The following is a 23,631-nucleotide window of genomic DNA, read 5'->3' on the forward strand; positions in this document are numbered from 1 at the left end:
TGGTTCGAGCCCATCCGGGAGCGGTGTTGTGAGGTCTTAGATGTAACGTAAAATTCAGAGTTTTTTTAAAATAACTGACGAACATTTAATTTTTGGGCTTCCGTGGCGCAATTGGTTAGAGCGTTCAGCTGTTATTCAAAAGGTTTGTGGTTCGAGCCCATCCGGGAGCGGTGTTGTGAAGTCTCAGATGTGACGTAAAAAGTCAAAGTTTTTCCACAATACCTGACGACCATTTCACTTCTGAGCTTCCTTGGCTCCATGGTTAGCGTGTTCGGATGTTAAGCTTAAGGTTTGTGGTTCGAGCCCATCCGGGAGCGGTGTTGTGAAGTCTCAGATGTGACGTAAATAGTTAAAGTTTTTCCACAATACCTGACGAACATTTAATCTTTGGGCTTCCGTGGCGCAATGGTTAGCGCGTTCAGCTGTTATTCAAAAGGTTTGTGGTTCGAGCCCATCCGGGAGCGGTGTTTTGAAGTCTCGGATGTGACGTAAAAAGTCAGAGTTTTTCCACAATACCTGACGACCATTTCATTTCTGAGCTTCCTTGGCTCGAAGGTTAGCGCGTTCGGATGTTAACCAAAAGGTTGGTGGTTCGAGCCCACCCGGCTGCCGTGTTGTGAAGTCTCATATGTAACGTAAAAAGCCAAAGTTTTTCCACAATACCTGACGACCGTTTAATTTTTGAGCTTCCGTGGCGCAATGGTTAGCGCGTTCGGCTGTTAACCTAAAGGTTGGTGGTTCGAGCCCACCCGGGAGCGGTGTTGTGAGATCTCAAACGTAATTTCAAATGCCAAAGTTTTTCCACAATACCTGACGAACATTTAATCTTTGGGCTTCCGTGGCGCAATGGTTAGCGCGTTCAGCTGTTATTCAAAAGGTTTGTGGTTCGAGCCCATCCGAGAGCGGTGTTGTGAAGTCTCAGATGTGACGTAAATAGTTAAAATTTTTCCACAATACCTGACGAACATTTAATCTTTGGGCTTCCGTTGCACAATGGTTAACGCCGTCGGCTGTTAACCGAAAGGTTGGTGGTTCGAGCCCATCCGGGAGCGGTGTTGTGAGGTCTCAGATGTGACGTAAAAAGTCAAAGTTTTTCCACAATACCTGACGAACATTTAATCTTTGGGCTTCCGTGGCGCAATGGTTAGCGCGTTCGGCTGTTAACCGAAAGATTGGTGGTTCGAGCCCATCCGAGAGCGGTGTTGTGAGGTCTCAGATGTGACGTAAAAAGTCAAAGTTTTTCCACAATACCTGACGAACATTTAATCTTTGGGCTTCCGTGGCGCAATGGTTAGTGCGTTCGGCTGTTAACCGAAAGGTTGGTGGTTCGAGCCCATCCAGGAGCTGTGTTGTGAGGTCTTAGATGTAACGTAAAATTCAGAGTTTTTTAAAAATAACTGACGAACATTTAATTTTTGGGCTTCCGTGGCGCAAAGGTTAGAGCGTTCAGCTGTTATTCAAAAGGTATGTGGTTCGAGCCCATCCGGGAGGGGTGTTGGGAAGTCTCAGATGTGACGTAAATAGTTAAAGTTTTTCCACAATACCTGACGAACAAATAATCTTTGGGCTTCCGTTTTACAATGGTTAACGCCGTCGGCTGTTAACCGAAAGGTTGGTGGTTCGAGCCCATCCGGGAGCGGTGTTGTGAGGTCTTAGATGTAACGTAAAATTCAGAGTTTTTTAAAAATAACTGACGAACATTTAATTTTTGGTCTTCCGTGCCGCAATGGTTAGAGCGTTCAGCTGTTATTCAAAAGGTTTGTGGTTTGGGCCCATCCGGGAGCGGTGTTGTGAAGTCTCAGATGTGACGTAAAAAGTCAAAGTTTTTCCACAATACCTGACGAACATTTAATCTTTGGGCTTCCGTGGCGCAATGGTTAGCGCGTTCGGCTGTTAACCGAAAGGTTGGCGGTTCGAGCCCACCCGGGAGCGGTGTTGTGAGATCTCACATGTAACGTAAAAATCCAAAGTTTTTCCACAATACCTGACGAACATTTAATCTTTGGGCTTCCGTTGCGCAATGGTTAACGCCGTCGGCTGTTAACCGAAAGGTTGGTGGTTCGAGCCCATCCGGGAGCGGTGTTGTGAGGTCTTAGATGTAACGTAAAATTCAGAGTTTTTTAAAAATATATGACGAACATTTAATTTTTGGGCTTCCGTGGCGCAATGGTTAGCGCGTTCAGCTGTTATTCAAAAGGTTTGTGGTTCGAGCCCATCCGGGAGCGGTGTTTTGAAGTCTCGGATGTGACGTAAAAAGTCAGAGTTTTTCCACAATACCTGACGACCATTTCATTTCTGAGCTTCCTTGGCTCGAAGGTTAGCGCGTTCGGATGTTAACCAAAAGGTTGGTGGTTCGTGCCCACCCGGCTGCCGTGTTGTGAAGTCTCAAATGTAACGTAAAAAGCCAAAGTTTTTCCACAATACCTGACGAACATTTAATTTTTGGGCTTCCGTGGCGCAATGATTAGCGCGTTCGGCTGTTAACTGAAAGGTTGGTGGTTCGAGACCATCCGGGAGCGGTGTTGTGAGCTCTCACATGTAACGTAAAAAGCCAAAGTGTTTCCACAATACCCGACGACCATTTATTTTTCGGGCTTCCGTGGCGCATTGGTTAGCGCGTTCGGCTGTTAACCGAAAGGTTGGTGGTTCGAGCCCATCCGTGAGCGGTGTTGTGAGGTCTCAGATGTGACGTAAAAAGTCAAAGTTTTTCCACAATACCTGACGAACATTTAATCTTTGGGCTTCCGTTGCGCAATGGTTAACGCCGTCGGCTGTTAACCGAAAGGTTGGTGGTTCGAGCCCATCCGGGAGCGGTGTTGTGAGGTCTTAGATGTAACGTAAAATTCAGAGTTTTTTAAAAATAACTGACGAACATTTAATTTTTGGGCTTCCGTGGCGCAAAGGTTAGAGCGTTCAGCTGTTATTCAAAAGGTTTGTGGTTCGAGCCCATCCGGGAGCGGTGTTGTGAAGTCTCAGATGTGACGTAAATAGTTAAAGTTTTTCCACAATACCTGACGAACATTTAATCTTTGGGCTTCCGTTACACAATGGTTAACGCCGTCGGCTGTTAACCGAAAGGCTGGTGGTTCGAGCCCATCCGGGAGCGGTGTTGTGAGGTCTCAGATGTGACGTAAAAAGTCAAAGTTTTTCCACAATACCTGACGAACATTTAATCTTTGGGCTTCCGTGGCGCAATGGTTAGCGCGTTCGGCTGTTAACCGAAAGATTGGTGGTTCGAGCCCATCCGAGAGCGGTGTTGTGAGGTCTCAGATGTGACGTAAAAAGTCAAAGTTTTTCCACAATACCTGACGAACATTTAATCTTTGGGCTTCCGTGGCGCAATGGTTAGCGCGTTCGGCTGTTAACCGAAAGGCTGGTGGTTCGAGCCCATCCGTGAGCGGTGTTGTGAGGTCTCAGATGTGACGTAAAAAGTCAAAGTTTTTCCACAATACCTGACGAACATTTAATCTTTGGGCTTCCGTGGCGCAATGGTTAGCGCGTTCGGCTGTTAACCGAAAGATTGGTGGTTCGAGCCCATCCGAGAGCGGTGTTGTGAGGTCTCAGATGTGACGTAAAAAGTCAAAGTTTTTCCACAATACCTGACGAACATTTAATCTTTGGGCTTCCGTGGCGCAATGGTTAGCGCGTTCGGCTGTTAACCGAAAGGTTGGTGGTTCGAGCCCACCCAAGAGCGGTGTTGTGAAATCTCACATGTAACGTAAAAAGCCAAAGTTTTTCCACAATACCTGACGACCATTTCATTTCTGAGCTTCCTTGGCTCGAAGGTTAGCGCGTTCGGATGTTAACCAAAAGGTTGGTGGTTCGTGCCCACCCGGCTGCCGTGTTGTGAAGTCTCAAATGTAACGTAAAAAGCCAAAGTTTTTCCACAATACCTGACGAACATTTAATTTTTGGGCTTCCGTGGCGCAATGATTAGCGCGTTCGGCTGTTAACTGAAAGGTTGGTGGTTCGAGACCATCCGGGAGCGGTGTTGTGAGCTCTCACATGTAACGTAAAAAGCCAAAGTGTTTCCACAATACCCGACGACCATTTATATTTTGGGCTTCCGTGGCGCAATGGTTAGCGCGTTCGGCTGTTAACCGAAAGGTTGGTGGTTCGAGCCCATCCGTGAGCGGTGTTGTGAGGTCTCAGATGTGTCGTAAAAAGTCAAAGTTTTTCCACAATACCTGACGAACATTTAATCTTTGGGCTTCCGTTGCGCAATGGTTAACGCCGTCGGCTGTTAACCGAAAGGTTGGTGGTTCGAGCCCATCCAGGAGCTGTGTTGTGAGGTCTCAGATGTGACGAAAAAAGTCAAAGTTTTTCCACAATACCTGACGAACATTTCATCTTTGGGCTTCCGTTGCGCAATGGTTAACGCCGTCGGCTGTTAACCGAAAGGTTGGTGGTTCGAGCCCATCCAGGAGCTGTGTTGTGAGGTCTTAGATGTAACGTAAAATTCAGAGTTTTTTAAAAATAACTGACGAACATTTAATTTTTGGGCTTCCGTGGCGCAAAGGTTAGAGCGTTCAGCTGTTATTCAAAAGGTTTGTGGTTCGAGCCCATCCGGGAGGGGTGTTGTGAAGTCTCAGATGTGACGTAAATAGTTAAAGTTTTTCCACAATACCTGACGAACAAATAATCTTTGGGCTTCCGTTTTACAATGGTTAACGCCGTCGGCTGTTAACCGAAAGGTTGGTGGTTCGAGCCCATCCGGGAGCGGTGTTGTGAGGTCTCAGATGTGACGTAAAAAGTCAAAGTTTTTCCACAATACCTGACGAACATTTAATCTTTGGGCTTCCGTGGCGCAATGGTTAGCGCGTTCGGCTGTTAACCGAAAGATTGGTGGTTCGAGCCCATCCGAGAGCGGTGTTGTGAGGTCTCAGATGTGACGTAAAAAGTCAAAGTTTTTCCACAATACCTGACGAACATTTAATCTTTGGGCTTCCGTGGCGCAATGGTTAGCGCGTTCGGCTGTTAACCGAAAGGCTGGTGGTTCGAGCCCATCCGTGAGCGGTGTTGTGAGGTCTCAGATGTGACGTAAAAAGTCAAAGTTTTTCCACAATACCTGACGAACATTTAATCTTTGGGCTTCCGTGGCGCAATGGTTAGCGCGTTCGGCTGTTAACCGAAAGGTTGGTGGTTCGAGCCCATCCGGGAGCGGTGTTGTTAAGTCTCAGATATGACGTAAAAAGTCAAAGTTTTTCCACAATACCTGACGAACATTTAATCTTTGGGCTCCCGTGGCGCAATGGTTAGCGCGTTCGGCTGTTAACCGAAAGGTTGGCGGTTCGAGCCCACCCGGGAGCGGTGTTGTGAGATCTTAGATGTAACGTAAAATTCAGAGTTTTTTAAAAATAACTGACGAACATTTAATTTTTGGGCTTCCGTTGCGCAATGGTTAACGCCGTCGGCTGTTAACCGAAAGGTTGGTGGTTCGAGCCCATCCGGGAGCGGTGTTGTGAGGTCTTAGATGTAACGTAAAATTCAGAGTTTTTTAAAAATAACTGACGAACATTTAATTTTTGGGCTTCCGTGGCGCAATGGTTAGAGCGTTCAGCTGTTATTCAAAAGGTTGGTGGTTCGAGCCCACCTGGGAGCGGTGTTGTGAGATCTCAAACGTAATGTCAAATGCCAAAGTTTTTCCACAATACCTGACGCACATTTAATTTTTGGGCTTCCGTGGCGCAATGGTTAGCGCGTTCGGCTGTTAACCGAAAGGTTGGTGGTTCGAGCCCATCCGTGAGCGGTGTTGTGAGGTCTCAGATGTGACGTAAAAAGTCAAAGTTTTTCCACAATACCTGACGAACATTTAATCTTTGGGCCTCCGTTGCGCAATGGTTAACGCCGTCGGCTGTTAACCGAAAGGTTGGTGGTTCGAGCCCACCCTAGAGCGGTGTTGTGAAATCTCACATGTAACGTAAAAATCCAAAGTTTTTTCACAATACCTGACGAACATTTAATCATTGGGCTTCCGTTGCGCAATGGTTAACGCCGTCGGCTGTTAACCGAAAGGTTGGTGGTTCGAGCCCATCCGGGAGCGGTGTTGTGAGGTCTTAGATGTAACGTAAAATTCAGAGTTTTTTAAAAATAACTGACGAACATTTAATTTTTGGGCTTCCGTGGCGCAATGGTTAGAGCGTTCAGCTGTTATTCAAAAGGTTTGTGGTTCGAGCCCATCCGGGAGCGGTGTTGTGAAGTCTCAGATGTGACGTAAAAAGTCAAAGCTTTTCCACAATACCTGACGAACATTTAATCTTTGGGCTTCCGTTGCACAATGGTTAACGCCGTCGGCTGTTAACCGAAAGGTTGGTGGTTCGAGCCCATCCGGGAGCGGTGTCGTGAGGTCTTATATGTAACGTAAAATTCAGAGTTTTTTAAAAATAACTGACGAACATTTAATTTTTGGTCTTCCGTGGCGCAATGGTTAGAGCGTTCAGCTGTTATTCAAAAGGTTTGTGGTTCGAGCCCATCCGGGAGCGGTGTTGTGAAGTCTCAGATGTGACGTAAATAGTTAAAGTTTTTCAACAATACCTGACGAACATTTAATCTTTGGGCTTCCGTGGCGCAATGGTTAGCGCGTTCGGCTGTTAACCGAAAGGTTGGTGGTTCGAGCCCATCCGTGAGCGGTGTTGTGAGGCCTCAGATGTGACGTAAAAAGTCAAAGTTTTTCCACAATACCTGACGAACATTTAATTTTTGGGCTTCCGTGGCGCAATGGTTAGCGCGTTCGGCTGTTAACCGAAAGGTTGGTGGTTCGAGCCCATCCGGGAGCGGTGTTGTGAGGTCTTAGATGTAACGTAAAATTCAGAGTTTTTTAAAAATAACTGACGAACATTGAATTTTTGGGCTTCCGTGGCGCAATTGGTTAGAGCGTTCAGCTGTTATTCAAAAGGTTTGTGGTTCGAGCCCATCCGGGAGCGGTGTTGTGAAGTCTCAGATGGGACGTAAAAAGTCAAAGTTTTTCCACAATACCTGACGACCATTTCATTTCTGAGCTTCCTTGGCTCCATGGTTAGCGTGTTCGGATGTTAAGCTTAAGGTTGGTGGTTCGAGCCCACCCGGGAGCAGTGTTGTGAAGTCTCAAATGTAACGTAAAAAGCCAAAGTTTTTCCACAATACCTGACGAACATTTAATTTTTGGGCTTACGTGGCTCAATGGTTTGCGCGTTCGGCTGTTAACTAATAGGTTGGTGGTTCGAGCCCACCCGGGAGCGGAGTTGTGAAATCTCACAGGTAACGTAAAAATCCAAAGTTTTTCCACAATACCTGACGAACATCTAATCTTTGGGCTTCCGTTGCGCAATGGTTAACGCCGTCGGCTGTTAACCGAAAGGTTGGTGGTTCGAGCCCATTCGGGAGCGGTGTTGTGAGGTCTTAGATGTAACGTAAAATTCAGAGTTTTTTAAAAATAACTGACGAACATTTAATTTTTGGGCTTCCGTGGCGCAAAGGTTAGAGCGTTCAGCTGTTATTCAAAAGGTTTGTGGTTCGAGCCCATCCGGGAGGGGTGTTGTGAAGTCTCAGATGTGAAGTAAATAGTTAAAGTTTTTCCACAATACCTGACGAACAAATAATCTTTGGGCTTCCGTTTTACAATGGTTAACGCCGTCGTCTGTTAACCGAAAGGTTGGTGGTTCGAGCCCATCCGGCAGCGGTGTTGTGAGGTCTTAGATGTAACGTAAAATTCAGAGTTTTTTAAAAATAACTGACGAACATTTAACTTTTGGTCTTCCGTGGCGCAATGGTAAGAGCGTTCAGCTGTTATTCAAAAGGTTTGTGGTTCGAGCCCATCCGGGAGCGGTGTTGTGAAGTCTCAGATGTGACGTAAAAAGTCAAAGTTTTTCCACAATACCTGACGAACATTTAATCTTTGGGCCTCCGTTGCGCAATGGTTAACGCCGTCGGCTGTTAACCGAAAGGTTGGTGGTTCGAGCCCATCCGGGAGCGGTGTCGTGAGGTCTTATATGTAACGTAAAATTCAGAGTTTTTTAAAAATAACTGACGAACATTTAATTTTTGGTCTTCCGTGGCGCAATGGTTAGAGCGTTCAGCTGTTATTCAAAAGGTTTGTGGTTCGAGCCCATCCGGGAGCGGTGTTGTGAAGTCTCAGATGTGACGTAAATAGTTAAAGTTTTTCAACAATACCTGACGAACATTTAATCTTTGGGCTTCCGTGGCGCAATGGTTAGCGCGTTCGGCTGTTAACCGAAAGGTTGGTGGTTCGAGCCCATCCGTGAGCGGTGTTGTGAGGCCTCAGATGTGACGTAAAAAGTCAAAGTTTTTCCACAATACCTGACGAACATTTAATTTTTGGGCTTCCGTGGCGCAATGGTTAGCGCGTTCGGCTGTTAACCGAAAGGTTGGTGGTTCGAGCCCATCCGGGAGCGGTGTTGTGAGGTCTTAGATGTAACGTAAAATTCAGAGTTTTTTAAAATTAACTGACGAACATTGAATTTTTGGGCTTCCGTGGCGCAATTGGTTAGAGCGTTCAGCTGTTATTCAAAAGGTTTGTGGTTCGAGCCCATCCGGGAGCGGTGTTGTGAAGTCTCAGATGGGACGTAAAAAGTCAAAGTTTTTCCACAATACCTGACGAACAAATAATCTTTGGGCTTCCGTTTTACAATGGTTAACGCCGTCGGCTGTTAACCGAAAGGTTGGTGGTTCGAGCCCATCCGGGAGCGGTGTTGTGAGGTCTTAGATGTAACGTAAAATTCAGAGTTTTTTAAAAATAACTGACGAACATTTAACTTTTGGTCTTCCGTGGCGCAATGGTAAGAGCGTTCAGCTGTTATTCAAAAGGTTTGTGGTTCGAGCCCATCCGGGAGCGGTGTTGTGAAGTCTCAGATGTGACGTAAAAAGTCAAAGTTTTTCCACAATACCTGACGAACATTTAATCTTTGGGCTTCCGTGGCGCAATGGTTAGCGCGTTCGGCTGTTAACCGAAAGGTTGGCGGTTCGAGCCCACCCGGGAGCGGTGTTGTGAGATCTCACATGTAACGTAAAAATCCAAAGTTTTTCCACAATACCTGACGAACATTTAATCTTTGGGCTTCCGTGGCGCAATGGTTAGCGCGTTCGGCTGTTAACCGAAAGATTGGTGGTTCGAGCCCATCCGAGAGCGGTGTTGTGAGGTCTCAGATGTGACGTAAAAAGTCAAAGTTTTTCCACAATACCTGACGAACATTTAATCTTTGGGCTTCCGTGGCGCAATGGTTAGCGCGTTCGGCTGTTAACCGAAAGATTGGTGGTTCGAGCCCATCCGAGAGCGGTGTTGTGAGGTCTCAGATGTGACGTAAAAAGTCAAAGTTTTTCCACAATACCTGACGAACATTTAATCTTTGGGCTTCCGTGGCGCAATGGTTAGCGCGTTCGGCTGTTAACCGAAAGGTTGGTGGTTCGAGCCCACCCAAGAGCGGTGTTGTGAAATCTCACATGTAACGTAAAAAGCCAAAGTTTTTCCACAATACCTGACGACCATTTCATTTCTGAGCTTCCTTGGCTCGAAGGTTAGCGCGTTCGGATGTTAACCAAAAGGTTGGTGGTTCGTGCCCACCCGGCTGCCGTGTTGTGAAGTCTCAAATGTAACGTAAAAAGCCAAAGTTTTTCCACAATACCTGACGAACATTTAATTTTTGGGCTTCCGTGGCGCAATGATTAGCGCGTTCGGCTGTTAACTGAAAGGTTGGTGGTTCGAGACCATCCGGGAGCGGTGTTGTGAGCTCTCACATGTAACGTAAAAAGCCAAAGTGTTTCCACAATACCCGACGACCATTTATTTTTCGGGCTTCCGTGGCGCATTGGTTAGCGCGTTCGGCTGTTAACCGAAAGGTTGGTGGTTCGAGCCCATCCGTGAGCGGTGTTGTGAGGTCTCAGATGTGACGTAAAAAGTCAAAGTTTTTCCACAATACCTGACGAACATTTAATCTTTGGGCTTCCGTTGCGCAATGGTTAACGCCGTCGGCTGTTAACCGAAAGGTTGGTGGTTCGAGCCCATCCGGGAGCGGTGTTGTGAGGTCTTAGATGTAACGTAAAATTCAGAGTTTTTTAAAAATAACTGACGAACATTTAATTTTTGGGCTTCCGTGGCGCAAAGGTTAGAGCGTTCAGCTGTTATTCAAAAGGTTTGTGGTTCGAGCCCATCCGGGAGCGGTGTTGTGAAGTCTCAGATGTGACGTAAATAGTTAAAGTTTTTCCACAATACCTGACGAACATTTAATCTTTGGGCTTCCGTTACACAATGGTTAACGCCGTCGGCTGTTAACCGAAAGGTTGGTGGTTCGAGCCCATCCGGGAGCGGTGTTGTGAGGTCTCAGATGTGACGTAAAAAGTCAAAGTTTTTCCACAATACCTGACGAACATTTAATCTTTGGGCTTCCGTGGCGCAATGGTTAGCGCGTTCGGCTGTTAACCGAAAGATTGGTGGTTCGAGCCCATCCGAGAGCGGTGTTGTGAGGTCTCAGATGTGACGTAAAAAGTCAAAGTTTTTCCACAATACCTGACGAACATTTAATCTTTGGGCTTCCGTGGCGCAATGGTTAGCGCGTTCGGCTGTTAACCGAAAGGCTGGTGGTTCGAGCCCATCCGTGAGCGGTGTTGTGAGGTCTCAGATGTGACGTAAAAAGTCAAAGTTTTTCCACAATACCTGACGAACATTTAATCTTTGGGCGTCCGTGGCGCAATGGTTAGCGCGTTCGGCTGTTAACCGAAAGATTGGTGGTTCGAGCCCATCCGAGAGCGGTGTTGTGAGGTCTCAGATGTGACGTAAAAAGTCAAAGTTTTTCCACAATACCTGACGAACATTTAATCTTTGGGCTTCCGTGGCGCAATGGTTAGCGCGTTCGGATGTTAACCAAAAGGTTGGTGGTTCGTGCCCACCCGGCTGCCGTGTTGTGAAGTCTCAAATGTAACGTAAAAAGCCAAAGTTTTTCCACAATACCTGACGAACATTTAATTTTTGGGCTTCCGTGGCGCAATGATTAGCGCGTTCGGCTGTTAACTGAAAGGTTGGTGGTTCGAGACCATCCGGGAGCGGTGTTGTGAGCTCTCACATGTAACGTAAAAAGCCAAAGTGTTTCCACAATACCCGACGACCATTTATTTTTCGGGCTTCCGTGGCGCATTGGTTAGCGCGTTCGGCTGTTAACCGAAAGGTTGGTGGTTCGAGCCCATCCGTGAGCGGTGTTGTGAGGTCTCAGATGTGACGTAAAAAGTCAAAGTTTTTCCACAATACCTGACGAACATTTAATCTTTGGGCTTCCGTTGCGCAATGGTTAACGCCGTCGGCTGTTAACCGAAAGGTTGGTGGTTCGAGCCCATCCGGGAGCGGTGTTGTGAGGTCTTAGATGTAACGTAAAATTCAGAGTTTTTTAAAAATAACTGACGAACATTTAATTTTTGGGCTTCCGTGGCGCAAAGGTTAGAGCGTTCAGCTGTTATTCAAAAGGTTTGTGGTTCGAGCCCATCCGGGAGCGGTGTTGTGAAGTCTCAGATGTGACGTAAATAGTTAAAGTTTCTCCACAATACCTGACGAACATTTAATCTTTGGGCTTCCGTTACACAATGGTTAACGCCGTCGGCTGTTAACCGAAAGGTTGGTGGTTCGAGCCCATCCGGGAGCGGTGTTGTGAGGTCTCAGATGTGACGTAAAAAGTCAAAGTTTTTCCACAATACCTGACGAACATTTAATCTTTGGGCTTCCGTGGCGCAATGGTTAGCGCGTTCGGCTGTTAACCGAAAGATTGGTGGTTCGAGCCCATCCGACAGCGGTGTTGTGAGGTCTCAGATGTGACGTAAAAAGTCAAAGTTTTTCCACAATACCTGACGAACATTTAATCTTTGGGCTTCCGTGGCGCAATGGTTAGCGCGTTCGGCTGTTAACCGAAAGGCTGGTGGTTCGAGCCCATCCGTGAGCGGTGTTGTGAGGTCTCAGATGTGACGTAAAAAGTCAAAGTTTTTCCACAATACCTGACGAACATTTAATCTTTGGGCTTCCGTGGCGCAATGGTTAGCGCGTTCGGCTGTTAACCGAAAGATTGGTGGTTCGAGCCCATCCGAGAGCGGTGTTGTGAGGTCTCAGATGTGACGTAAAAAGTCAAAGTTTTTCCACAATACCTGACGAACATTTAATCTTTGGGCTTCCGTGGCGCAATGGTTAGCGCGTTCGGCTGTTAACCGAAAGGTTGGTGGTTCGAGCCCACCCAAGAGCGGTGTTGTGAAATCTCACATGTAACGTAAAAAGCCAAAGTTTTTCCACAATACCTGACGACCATTTCATTTCTGAGCTTCCTTGGGTCGAAGGTTAGCGCGTTCGGATGTTAACCAAAAGGTTGGTGGTTCGTGCCCACCCGGCTGCCGTGTTGTGAAGTCTCAAATGTAACGTAAAAAGCCAAAGTTTTTCCACAATACCTGACGAACATTTAATTTTTGGGCTTCCGTGGCGCAATGATTAGCGCGTTCGGCTGTTAACTGAAAGGTTGGTGGTTCGAGACCATCCGGGAGCGGTGTTGTGAGCTCTCACATGTAACGTAAAAAGCCAAAGTGTTTCCACAATACCCGACGACCATTTATTTTTCGGGCTTCCGTGGCGCATTGGTTAGCGCGTTCGGCTGTTAACCGAAAGGTTGGTGGTTCGAGCCCATCCGTGAGCGGTGTTGTGAGGTCTCAGATGTGACGTAAAAAGTCAAAGTTTTTCCACAATACCTGACGAACATTTAATCTTTGGGCTTCCGTTGCGCAATGGTTAACGCCGTCGGCTGTTAACCGAAAGGTTGGTGGTTCGAGCCCATCCGGGAGCGGTGTTGTGAGGTCTTAGATGTAACGTAAAATTCAGAGTTTTTTAAAAATAACTGACGAACATTTAATTTTTGGGCTTCCGTGGCGCAAAGGTTAGAGCGTTCAGCTGTTATTCAAAAGGTTTGTGGTTCGAGCCCATCCGGGAGCGGTGTTGTGAAGTCTCAGATGTGACGTAAATAGTTAAAGTTTTTCCACAATACCTGACGAACATTTAATCTTTGGGCTTCCGTTACACAATGGTTAACGCCGTCGGCTGTTAACCGAAAGGTTGGTGGTTCGAGCCCATCCGGGAGCGGTGTTGTGAGGTCTCAGATGTGACGTAAAAAGTCAAAGTTTTTCCACAATACCTGACGAACATTTAATCTTTGGGCTTCCGTGGCGCAATGGTTAGCGCGTTCGGCTGTTAACCGAAAGATTGGTGGTTCGAGCCCATCCGACAGCGGTGTTGTGAGGTCTCAGATGTGACGTAAAAAGTCAAAGTTTTTCCACAATACCTGACGAACATTTAATCTTTGGGCTTCCGTGGCGCAATGGTTAGCGCGTTCGGCTGTTAACCGAAAGGCTGGTGGTTCGAGCCCATCCGTGAGCGGTGTTGTGAGGTCTCAGATGTGACGTAAAAAGTCAAAGTTTTTCCACAATACCTGACGAACATTTAATCTTTGGGCTTCCGTGGCGCAATGGTTAGCGCGTTCGGCTGTTAACCGAAAGATTGGTGGTTCGAGCCCATCCGAGAGCGGTGTTGTGAGGTCTCAGATGTGACGTAAAAAGTCAAAGTTTTTCCACAATACCTGACGAACATTTAATCTTTGGGCTTCCGTGGCGCAATGGTTAGCGCGTTCGGCTGTTAACCGAAAGGCTGGTGGTTCGAGCCCATCCGTGAGCGGTGTTGTGAGGTCTCAGATGTGACGTAAAAAGTCAAAGTTTTTCCACAATACCTGACGAACATTTAATCTTTGGGCTTCCGTGGCGCAATGGTTAGCGCGTTCGGCTGTTAACCGAAAGATTGGTGGTTCGAGCCCATCCGAGAGCGGTGTTGTGAGGTCTCAGATGTGACGTAAAAAGTCAAAGTTTTTCCACAATACCTGACGAACATTTAATCTTTGGGCTTCCGTGGCGCAATGGTTAGCGCGTTCGGCTGTTAACCGAAAGGTTGGTGGTTCGAGCCCACCCAAGAGCGGTGTTGTGAAATCTCACATGTAACGTAAAAAGCCAAAGTTTTTCCACAATACCTGACGACCATTTCATTTCTGAGCTTCCTTGGGTCGAAGGTTAGCGCGTTCGGATGTTAACCAAAAGGTTGGTGGTTCGTGCCCACCCGGCTGCCGTGTTGTGAAGTCTCAAATGTAACGTAAAAAGCCAAAGTTTTTCCACAATACCTGACGAACATTTAATTTTTGGGCTTCCGTGGCGCAATGATTAGCGCGTTCGGCTGTTAACTGAAAGGTTGGTGGTTCGAGACCATCCGGGAGCGGTGTTGTGAGCTCTCACATGTAACGTAAAAAGCCAAAGTGTTTCCACAATACCCGACGACCATTTATTTTTCGGGCTTCCGTGGCGCATTGGTTAGCGCGTTCGGCTGTTAACCGAAAGGTTGGTGGTTCGAGCCCATCCGTGAGCGGTGTTGTGAGGTCTCAGATGTGACGTAAAAAGTCAAAGTTTTTCCACAATACCTGACGAACATTTAATCTTTGGGCTTCCGTTGCGCAATGGTTAACGCCGTCGGCTGTTAACCGAAAGGTTGGTGGTTCGAGCCCATCCGGGAGCGGTGTTGTGAGGTCTTAGATGTAACGTAAAATTCAGAGTTTTTTAAAAATAACTGACGAACATTTAATTTTTGGGCTTCCGTGGCGCAAAGGTTAGAGCGTTCAGCTGTTATTCAAAAGGTTTGTGGTTCGAGCCCATCCGGGAGCGGTGTTGTGAAGTCTCAGATGTGACGTAAATAGTTAAAGTTTTTCCACAATACCTGACGAACATTTAATCTTTGGGCTTCCGTTACACAATGGTTAACGCCGTCGGCTGTTAACCGAAAGGTTGGTGGTTCGAGCCCATCCGGGAGCGGTGTTGTGAGGTCTCAGATGTGACGTAAAAAGTCAAAGTTTTTCCACAATACCTGACGAACATTTAATCTTTGGGCTTCCGTGGCGCAATGGTTAGCGCGTTCGGCTGTTAACCGAAAGATTGGTGGTTCGAGCCCATCCGACAGCGGTGTTGTGAGGTCTCAGATGTGACGTAAAAAGTCAAAGTTTTTCCACAATACCTGACGAACATTTAATCTTTGGGCTTCCGTGGCGCAATGGTTAGCGCGTTCGGCTGTTAACCGAAAGGCTGGTGGTTCGAGCCCATCCGTGAGCGGTGTTGTGAGGTCTCAGATGTGACGTAAAAAGTCAAAGTTTTTCCACAATACCTGACGAACATTTAATCTTTGGGCTTCCGTGGCGCAATGGTTAGCGCGTTCGGCTGTTAACCGAAAGATTGGTGGTTCGAGCCCATCCGAGAGCGGTGTTGTGAGGTCTCAGATGTGACGTAAAAAGTCAAAGTTTTTCCACAATACCTGACGAACATTTAATCTTTGGGCTTCCGTGGCGCAATGGTTAGCGCGTTCGGCTGTTAACCGAAAGGTTGGTGGTTCGAGCCCACCCAAGAGCGGTGTTGTGAAATCTCACATGTAACGTAAAAAGCCAAAGTTTTTCCACAATACCTGACGACCATTTCATTTCTGAGCTTCCTTGGCTCGAAGGTTAGCGCGTTCGGATGTTAACCAAAAGGTTGGTGGTTCGTGCCCACCCGGCTGCCGTGTTGTGAAGTCTCAAATGTAACGTAAAAAGCCAAAGTTTTTCCACAATACCTGACGAACATTTAATTTTTGGGCTTCCGTGGCGCAATGATTAGCGCGTTCGGCTGTTAACTGAAAGGTTGGTGGTTCGAGACCATCCGGGAGCGGTGTTGTGAGCTCTCACATGTAACGTAAAAAGCCAAAGTGTTTCCACAATACCCGACGACCATTTATTTTTCGGGCTTCCGTGGCGCATTGGTTAGCGCGTTCGGCTGTTAACCGAAAGGTTGGTGGTTCGAGCCCATCCGTGAGCGGTGTTGTGAGGTCTCAGATGTGACGTAAAAAGTCAAAGTTTTTCCACAATACCTGACGAACATTTAATCTTTGGGCTTCCGTTGCGCAATGGTTAACGCCGTCGGCTGTTAACCGAAAGGTTGGTGGTTCGAGCCCATCCAGGAGCGGTGTTGTGAGGTCTTAGATGTAACGTAAAATTCAGAGTTTTTTAAAAATAACTGACGAACATTTAATTTTTGGGCTTCCGTGGCGCAATGGTTAGAGCGTTCAGCTGTTATTCAAAAGGTTTGTGGTTCGAGCCCATCCGGGAGCGGTGTTGTGAAGTCTCAGATGTGACGTAAATAGTTAAAGTTTTTCCACAATACCTGACGAACATTTAATTTTTGGGCTTCCGTGGCGCAATGGTTAGCGCGTTCGGCTGTTAACCGAAAGGTTGGTGGTTCGAGCCCACCCAAGAGCGGTGTTGTGAAATCTCACATGTAACGTAAAAATCCAAAGTTTTTCCACAATACCTGGCGAACATTTAATCTTTGGGCTTCCGTTGCGCAATGGTTAACGCCGTCGGCTGTTACCGAAAGGTTGGTGGTTCGAGCCCATCCGGGAGCGGTGTTGTGAGGTCTTAGATGTAACGTAAAATTCAGAGTTTTTTAAAAATAACTGACGAACATTTAATTTTTGGGCTTCCGTGGCGCAATTGGTTAGAGCGTTCAGCTGTTATTCAAAAGGTTTGTGGGTCGAGCCCATCCGGGAGCGGTGTTGTGAAGTCTCAGATGTGACGTAAAAAGTCAAAGTTTTTCCACAATACCTGACGACCATTTCACTTCTGAGCTTCCTTGGCTTCATGGTTAGCGTGTTCGGATGTTAAGCTTAAGGTTTGTGGTTCGAGCCCATCCGGGAGCGGTGTTGTGAAGTCTCAGATGTGACGTAAATAGTTAAAGTTTTTCCACAATACCTGACGAACATTTAATCTTTGGGCTTCCGTGGCGCAATGGTTAGCGCGTTCGGCTGTTAACCGAAAGGTTGGTGGTTCGAGCCCATCCGGGAGCGGTGTTGTTAAGTCTCAGATATGACGTAAAAAGTCAAAGTTTTTCCACAATACCTGACGAACATTTAATCTTTGGGCTCCCGTGGCGCAATGGTTAGCGCGTTCGGCTGTTAACCGAAAGGTTGGCGGTTCGAGCCCACCCGGGAGCGGTGTTGTGAGATCTTAGATGTAACGTAAAATTCAGAGTTTTTTAAAAATAACTGACGAACATTTAATTTTTGGGCTTCCGTTGCGCAATGGTTAACGCCGTCGGCTGTTAACCGAAAGGTTGGTGGTTCGAGCCCATCCGTGAGCGGTGTTGTGAGGTCTCAGATGTGACGTAAAAAGTCAAAGTTTTTCCACAATACCTGACGAACATTTAATCTTTGGGCCTCCGTTGCGCAATGGTTAACGCCGTCGGCTGTTAACCGAAAGGTTGGTGGTTCGAGCCCACCCTAGAGCGGTGTTGTGAAATCTCACATGTAACGTAAAAATCCAAAGTTTTTTCACAATACCTGACGAACATTTAATCATTGGGCTTCCGTTGCGCAATGGTTAACGCCGTCGGCTGTTAACCGAAAGGTTGGTGGTTCGAGCCCATCCGGGAGCGGTGTTGTGAGGTCTTAGATGTAACGTAAAATTCAGAGTTTTTTAAAAATAACTGACGAACATTTAATTTTTGGGCTTCCGTGGCGCAATGGTTAGAGCGTTCAGCTGTTATTCAAAAGGTTTGTGGTTCGAGCCCATCCGGGAGCGGTGTTGTGAAGTCTCAGATGTGACGTAAAAAGTCAAAGCTTTTCCACAATACCTGACGAACATTTAATCTTAGGGCTTCCGTTGCACAATGGTTAACGCCGTCGGCTGTTAACCGAAAGGTTGGTGGTTCGAGCCCATCCGGGAGCGGTGTCGTGAGGTCTTATATGTAACGTAAAATTCAGAGTTTTTTAAAAATAACTGACGAACATTTAATTTTTGGTCTTCCGTGGCGCAATGGTTAGAGCGTTCAGCTGTTATTCAAAAGGTTTGTGGTTCGAGCCCATCCGGGAGCGGTGTTGTGAAGTCTCAGATGTGACGTAAATAGTTAAAGTTTTTCAACAATACCTGACGAACATTTAATCTTTGGGCTTCCGTGGCGCAATGGTTAGCGCGTTCGGCTGTTAACCGAAAGGTTGGTGGTTCGAGCCCATCCGTGAGCGGTGTTGTGAGGCCTCAGATGTGACGTAAAAAGTCAAAGTTTTTCCACAATACCTGACGAAAATTTAATTTTTGGGCTTCCGTGGCGCAATGGTTAGCGCGTTCGGCTGTTAACCGAAAGGTTGGTGGTTCGAGCCCATCCGGGAGCGGTGTTGTGAGGTCTTAGATGTAACGTAAAATTCAGAGTTTTTTAAAAATAACTGACGAACATTGAATTTTTGGGCTTCCGTGGCGCAATTGGTTAGAGCGTTCAGCTGTTATTCAAAAGGTTTGTGGTTCGAGCCCATCCGGGAGCGGTGTTGTGAAGTCTCAGATGGGACGTAAAAAGTCAAAGTTTTTCCACAATACCTGACGACCATTTCATTTCTGAGCTTCCTTGGCTCCATGGTTAGCGTGTTCGGATGTTAAGCTTAAGGTTGGTGGTTCGAGCCCACCCGGGAGCAGTGTTGTGAAGTCTCAAATGTAACGTAAAAAGCCAAAGTTTTTCCACAATACCTGACGAACATTTAATTTTTGGGCTTACGTGGCTCAATGGTTTGCGCGTTCGGCTGTTAACTAATAGGTTGGTGGTTCGAGCCCACCCGGGAGCGGAGTTGTGAAATCTCACAGGTAACGTAAAAATCCAAAGTTTTTCCACAATACCTGACGAACATCTAATCTTTGGGCTTCCGTTGCGCAATGGTTAACGCCGTCGGCTGTTAACCGAAAGGTTGGTGGTTCGAGCCCATTCGGGAGCGGTGTTGTGAGGTCTTAGATGTAACGTAAAATTCAGAGTTTTTTAAAAATAACTGACGAACATTTAATTTTTGGGCTTCCGTGGCGCAAAGGTTAGAGCGTTCAGCTGTTATTCAAAAGGTTTGTGGTTCGAGCCCATCCGGGAGGGGTGTTGTGAAGTCTCAGATGTGAAGTAAATAGTTAAAGTTTTTCCACAATACCTGACGAACAAATAATCTTTGGGCTTCCGTTTTACAATGGTTAACGCCGTCGTCTGTTAACCGAAAGGTTGGTGGTTCGAGCCCATCCGGCAGCGGTGTTGTGAGGTCTTAGATGTAACGTAAAATTCAGAGTTTTTTAAAAATAACTGACGAACATTTAACTTTTGGTCTTCCGTGGCGCAATGGTAAGAGCGTTCAGCTGTTATTCAAAAGGTTTGTGGTTCGAGCCCATCCGGGAGCGGTGTTGTGAAGTCTCAGATGTGACGTAAAAAGTCAAAGTTTTTCCACAATACCTGACGAACATTTAATCTTTGGGCCTCCGTTGCGCAATGGTTAACGCCGTCGGCTGTTAACCGAAAGGTTGGTGGTTCGAGCCCATCCGGGAGCGGTGTCGTGAGGTCTTATATGTAACGTAAAATTCAGAGTTTTTTAAAAATAACTGACGAACATTTAATTTTTGGTCTTCCGTGGCGCAATGGTTAGAGCGTTCAGCTGTTATTCAAAAGGTTTGTGGTTCGAGCCCATCCGGGAGCGGTGTTGTGAAGTCTCAGATGTGACGTAAATAGTTAAAGTTTTTCAACAATACCTGACGAACATTTAATCTTTGGGCTTCCGTGGCGCAATGGTTAGCGCGTTCGGCTGTTAACCGAAAGGTTGGTGGTTCGAGCCCATCCGTGAGCGGTGTTGTGAGGCCTCAGATGTGACGTAAAAAGTCAAAGTTTTTCCACAATACCTGACGAAAATTTAATTTTTGGGCTTCCGTGGCGCAATGGTTAGCGCGTTCGGCTGTTAACCGAAAGGTTGGTGGTTCGAGCCCATCCGGGAGCGGTGTTGTGAGGTCTTAGATGTAACGTAAAATTCAGAGTTTTTTAAAAATAACTGACGAACATTGAATTTTTGGGCTTCCGTGGCGCAATTGGTTAGAGCGTTCAGCTGTTATTCAAAAGGTTTGTGGTTCGAGCCCATCCGGGAGCGGTGTTGTGAAGTCTCAGATGGGACGTAAAAAGTCAAAGTTTTTCCACAATACCTGACGACCATTTCATTTCTGAGCTTCCTTGGCTCCATGGTTAGCGTGTTCGGATGTTAAGCTTAAGGTTGGTGGTTCGAGCCCACCCGGGAGCAGTGTTGTGAAGTCTCAAATGTAACGTAAAAAGCCAAAGTTTTTCCACAATACCTGACGAACATTTAATTTTTGGGCTTACGTGGCTCAATGGTTTGCGCGTTCGGCTGTTAACTAATAGGTTGGTGGTTCGAGCCCACCCGGGAGCGGAGTTGTGAAATCTCACAGGTAACGTAAAAATCCAAAGTTTTTCCACAATACCTGACGAACATCTAATCTTTGGGCTTCCGTTGCGCAATGGTTAACGCCGTCGGCTGTTAACCGAAAGGTTGGTGGTTCGAGCCCATTCGGGAGCGGTGTTGTGAGGTCTTAGATGTAACGTAAAATTCAGAGTTTTTTAAAAATAACTGACGAACATTTAATTTTTGGGCTTCCGTGGCGCAAAGGTTAGAGCGTTCAGCTGTTATTCAAAAGGTTTGTGGTTCGAGCCCATCCGGGAGGGGTGTTGTGAAGTCTCAGATGTGAAGTAAATAGTTAAAGTTTTTCCACAATACCTGACGAACAAATAATCTTTGGGCTTCCGTTTTACAATGGTTAACGCCGTCGTCTGTTAACCGAAAGGTTGGTGGTTCGAGCCCATCCGGCAGCGGTGTTGTGAGGTCTTAGATGTAACGTAAAATTCAGAGTTTTTTAAAAATAACTGACGAACATTTAACTTTTGGTCTTCCGTGGCGCAATGGTAAGAGCGTTCAGCTGTTATTCAAAAGGTTTGTGGTTCGAGCCCATCCGGGAGCGGTGTTGTGAAGTCTCAGATGTGACGTAAAAAGTCAAAGTTTTTCCACAATACCTGACGAACATTTAATCTTTGGGCCTCCGTTGCGCAATGGTTAACGCCGTCGGCTGTTAACCGAAAGGTTGGTGGTTCGAGCCCATCCGGGAGCGGTGTCGTGAGGTCTTATATGTAACGTAAAATTCAGAGTTTTTTAAAAATAACTGACGAACATTTAATTTTTGGTCTTCCGTGGCGCAATGGTTAGAGCGTTCAGCTGTTATTCAAAAGGTTTGTGGTTCGAGCCCATCCGGGAGCGGTGTTGTGAAGTCTCAGATGTGACGTAAATAGTTAAAGTTTTTCAACAATACCTGACGAACATTTAATCTTTGGGCTTCCGTGGCGCAATGGTTAGCGCGTTCGGCTGTTAACCGAAAGGTTGGTGGTTCGAGCCCATCCGTGAGCGGTGTTGTGAGGCCTCAGATGTGACGTAAAAAGTCAAAGTTTTTCCACAATACCTGACGAACATTTAATTTTTGGGCTTCCGTGGCGCAATGGTTAGCGCGTTCGGCTGTTAACCGAAAGGTTGGTGGTTCGAGCCCATCCGGGAGCGGTGTTGTGAGGTCTTAGATGTAACGTAAAATTCAGAGTTTTTTAAAATTAACTGACGAACATTGAATTTTTGGGCTTCCGTGGCGCAATTGGTTAGAGCGTTCAGCTGTTATTCAAAAGGTTTGTGGTTCGAGCCCATCCGGGAGCGGTGTTGTGAAGTCTCAGATGGGACGTAAAAAGTCAAAGTTTTTCCACAATACCTGACGAACAAATAATCTTTGGGCTTCCGTTTTACAATGGTTAACGCCGTCGGCTGTTAACCGAAAGGTTGGTGGTTCGAGCCCATCCGGGAGCGGTGTTGTGAGGTCTTAGATGTAACGTAAAATTCAGAGTTTTTTAAAAATAACTGACGAACATTTAACTTTTGGTCTTCCGTGGCGCAATGGTAAGAGCGTTCAGCTGTTATTCAAAAGGTTTGTGGTTCGAGCCCATCCGGGAGCGGTGTTGTGAAGTCTCAGATGTGACGTAAAAAGTCAAAGTTTTTCCACAATACCTGACGAACATTTAATCTTTGGGCTTCCGTGGCGCAATGGTTAGCGCGTTCGGCTGTTAACCGAAAGGTTGGCGGTTCGAGCCCACCCGGGAGCGGTGTTGTGAGATCTCACATGTAACGTAAAAATCCAAAGTTTTTCCACAATACCTGACGAACATTTAATCTTTGGGCTTCCGTTGCGCAATGGTTAACGCCGTCGGCTGTTAACCGAAAGGTTGGTGGTTCGAGCCCATCCGGGAGCGGTGTTGTGAGGTCTTAGATGTAACGTAAAGTTCAGCGTTTTTTAAAAATATCTGACGAACATTTAATTTTTGGGCTTCCGTGGCGCAATTGTTAGCGCGTTCAGCTGTTATTCAAAAGGTTTGTGGTTCGAGCCCATCCGGGAGCGGTGTTTTGAAGTCTCGGATGTGACGTAAAAAGTCAGAGTTTTTCCACAATACCTGACGACAATTTCATTTCTGAGCTTCCTTGGCTCGAAGGTTAGCGCGTTCGGATGTTAACCAAAAGGTTGGTGGTTCGAGCCCACCCGGCTGCCGTGTTGTGAAGTCTCAAATGTAACGTAAAAAGCCAAAGTTTTTCCACAATACCTGACGACCGTTTAATTTTTGAGCTTCCGTGGCGCAATGGTTAGCGCGTTCGGCTGTTAACCGAAAGGTTGGTGGTTCGAGCCCACCCGGGAGCGGTGTTGTGAGATCTCAAACGTAATGTCAAATGCCAAAGTTTTTCCACAATACCTGACGAACATTTAATCTTTGGGCTTCCGTGGCGCAATGGTTAGCGCCGTCGGCTGTTAACCGAAAGGTTGGTGGTTCGAGCCCATTCGGGAGCGGTGTTGTGAGGTCTTAGATGTAACGTAAAATTCAGAGTTTTTTAAAAATAACTGACGAACATTGAATATTTGGGCTTCCGTGGCGCAATTGGTTAGAGCGTTCAGCTGTTATTCAAAAGGTTTGTAGTACGAGCCCATCCGGGAGCGGTGTTGTGAAGTCTCAGATGGGACGTAAAAAGTCAAAGTTTTTCCAAAATACCTGACGACCATTTCATTTCTGAGCTTCCTTGGCTCCATGGTTAGCGTGTTCGGATGTTAAGCTTAAGGTTGGTGGTTCGAGCCCACCCGGGAGCAGTGTTGTGAAGTCTCAAATGTAACGTAAAAAGCCAAAGTTTTTCCACAATACCTGACGAACATTTAATTTTTGGGCTTACGTGGCTCAATGGTTTGCGCGTTCGGCTGTTAACTAATAGGTTGGTGGTTCGAGCCCACCCGGGAGCGGAGTTGTGAAATCTCACAGGTAACGTAAAAATCCAAAGTTTTTCCACAATACCTGACGAACATCTAATCTTTGGGCTTCCGTTGCGCAATGGTTAACGCCGTCGGCTGTCAACCGAAAGGTTGGTGGTTCGAGCCCATTCGGGAGCGGTGTTGTGAGGTCTTAGATGTAACGTAAAATTCAGAGTTTTTTAAAAATAACTGACGAACATTTAATTTTTGGGCTTCCGTGGCGCAAAGGTTAGAGCGTTCAGCTGATATTCAAAAGGTTTGTGGTTCGAGCCCATCCGGGAGGGGTGTTGTGAAGTCTCAGATGTGACGTAAATAGTTAAAGTTTTTCCACAATACCTGACGAACAAATAATCTTTGGGCTTCCGTTTTACAATGGTTAACGCCGTCGGCTGTTAACCGAAAG

General features: G+C 46.5%; 1 non-coding gene across 1 annotated transcript; it reads left to right on the top strand.

Annotated features, from left to right (window-relative positions):
• Positions 1 to 22,558: 22,558 nt before the first annotated feature.
• TRNAN-GUU (transfer RNA asparagine (anticodon GUU)) lies at positions 22,559 to 22,631 on the top strand. Its single transcript has one exon. It is a non-coding gene; the product is annotated as a tRNA-Asn (tRNA).
• Positions 22,632 to 23,631: the final 1,000 nt, after the last annotated feature.

Source organism: Phalangium opilio, unplaced genomic scaffold (assembly GCF_054372755.1).
Source record: "Phalangium opilio isolate 3A_F unplaced genomic scaffold, DU_Popi_V2 ptg000352l_1, whole genome shotgun sequence".
NCBI classification, from domain to species: Eukaryota; Metazoa; Arthropoda; class Arachnida; order Opiliones; family Phalangiidae; genus Phalangium; species Phalangium opilio.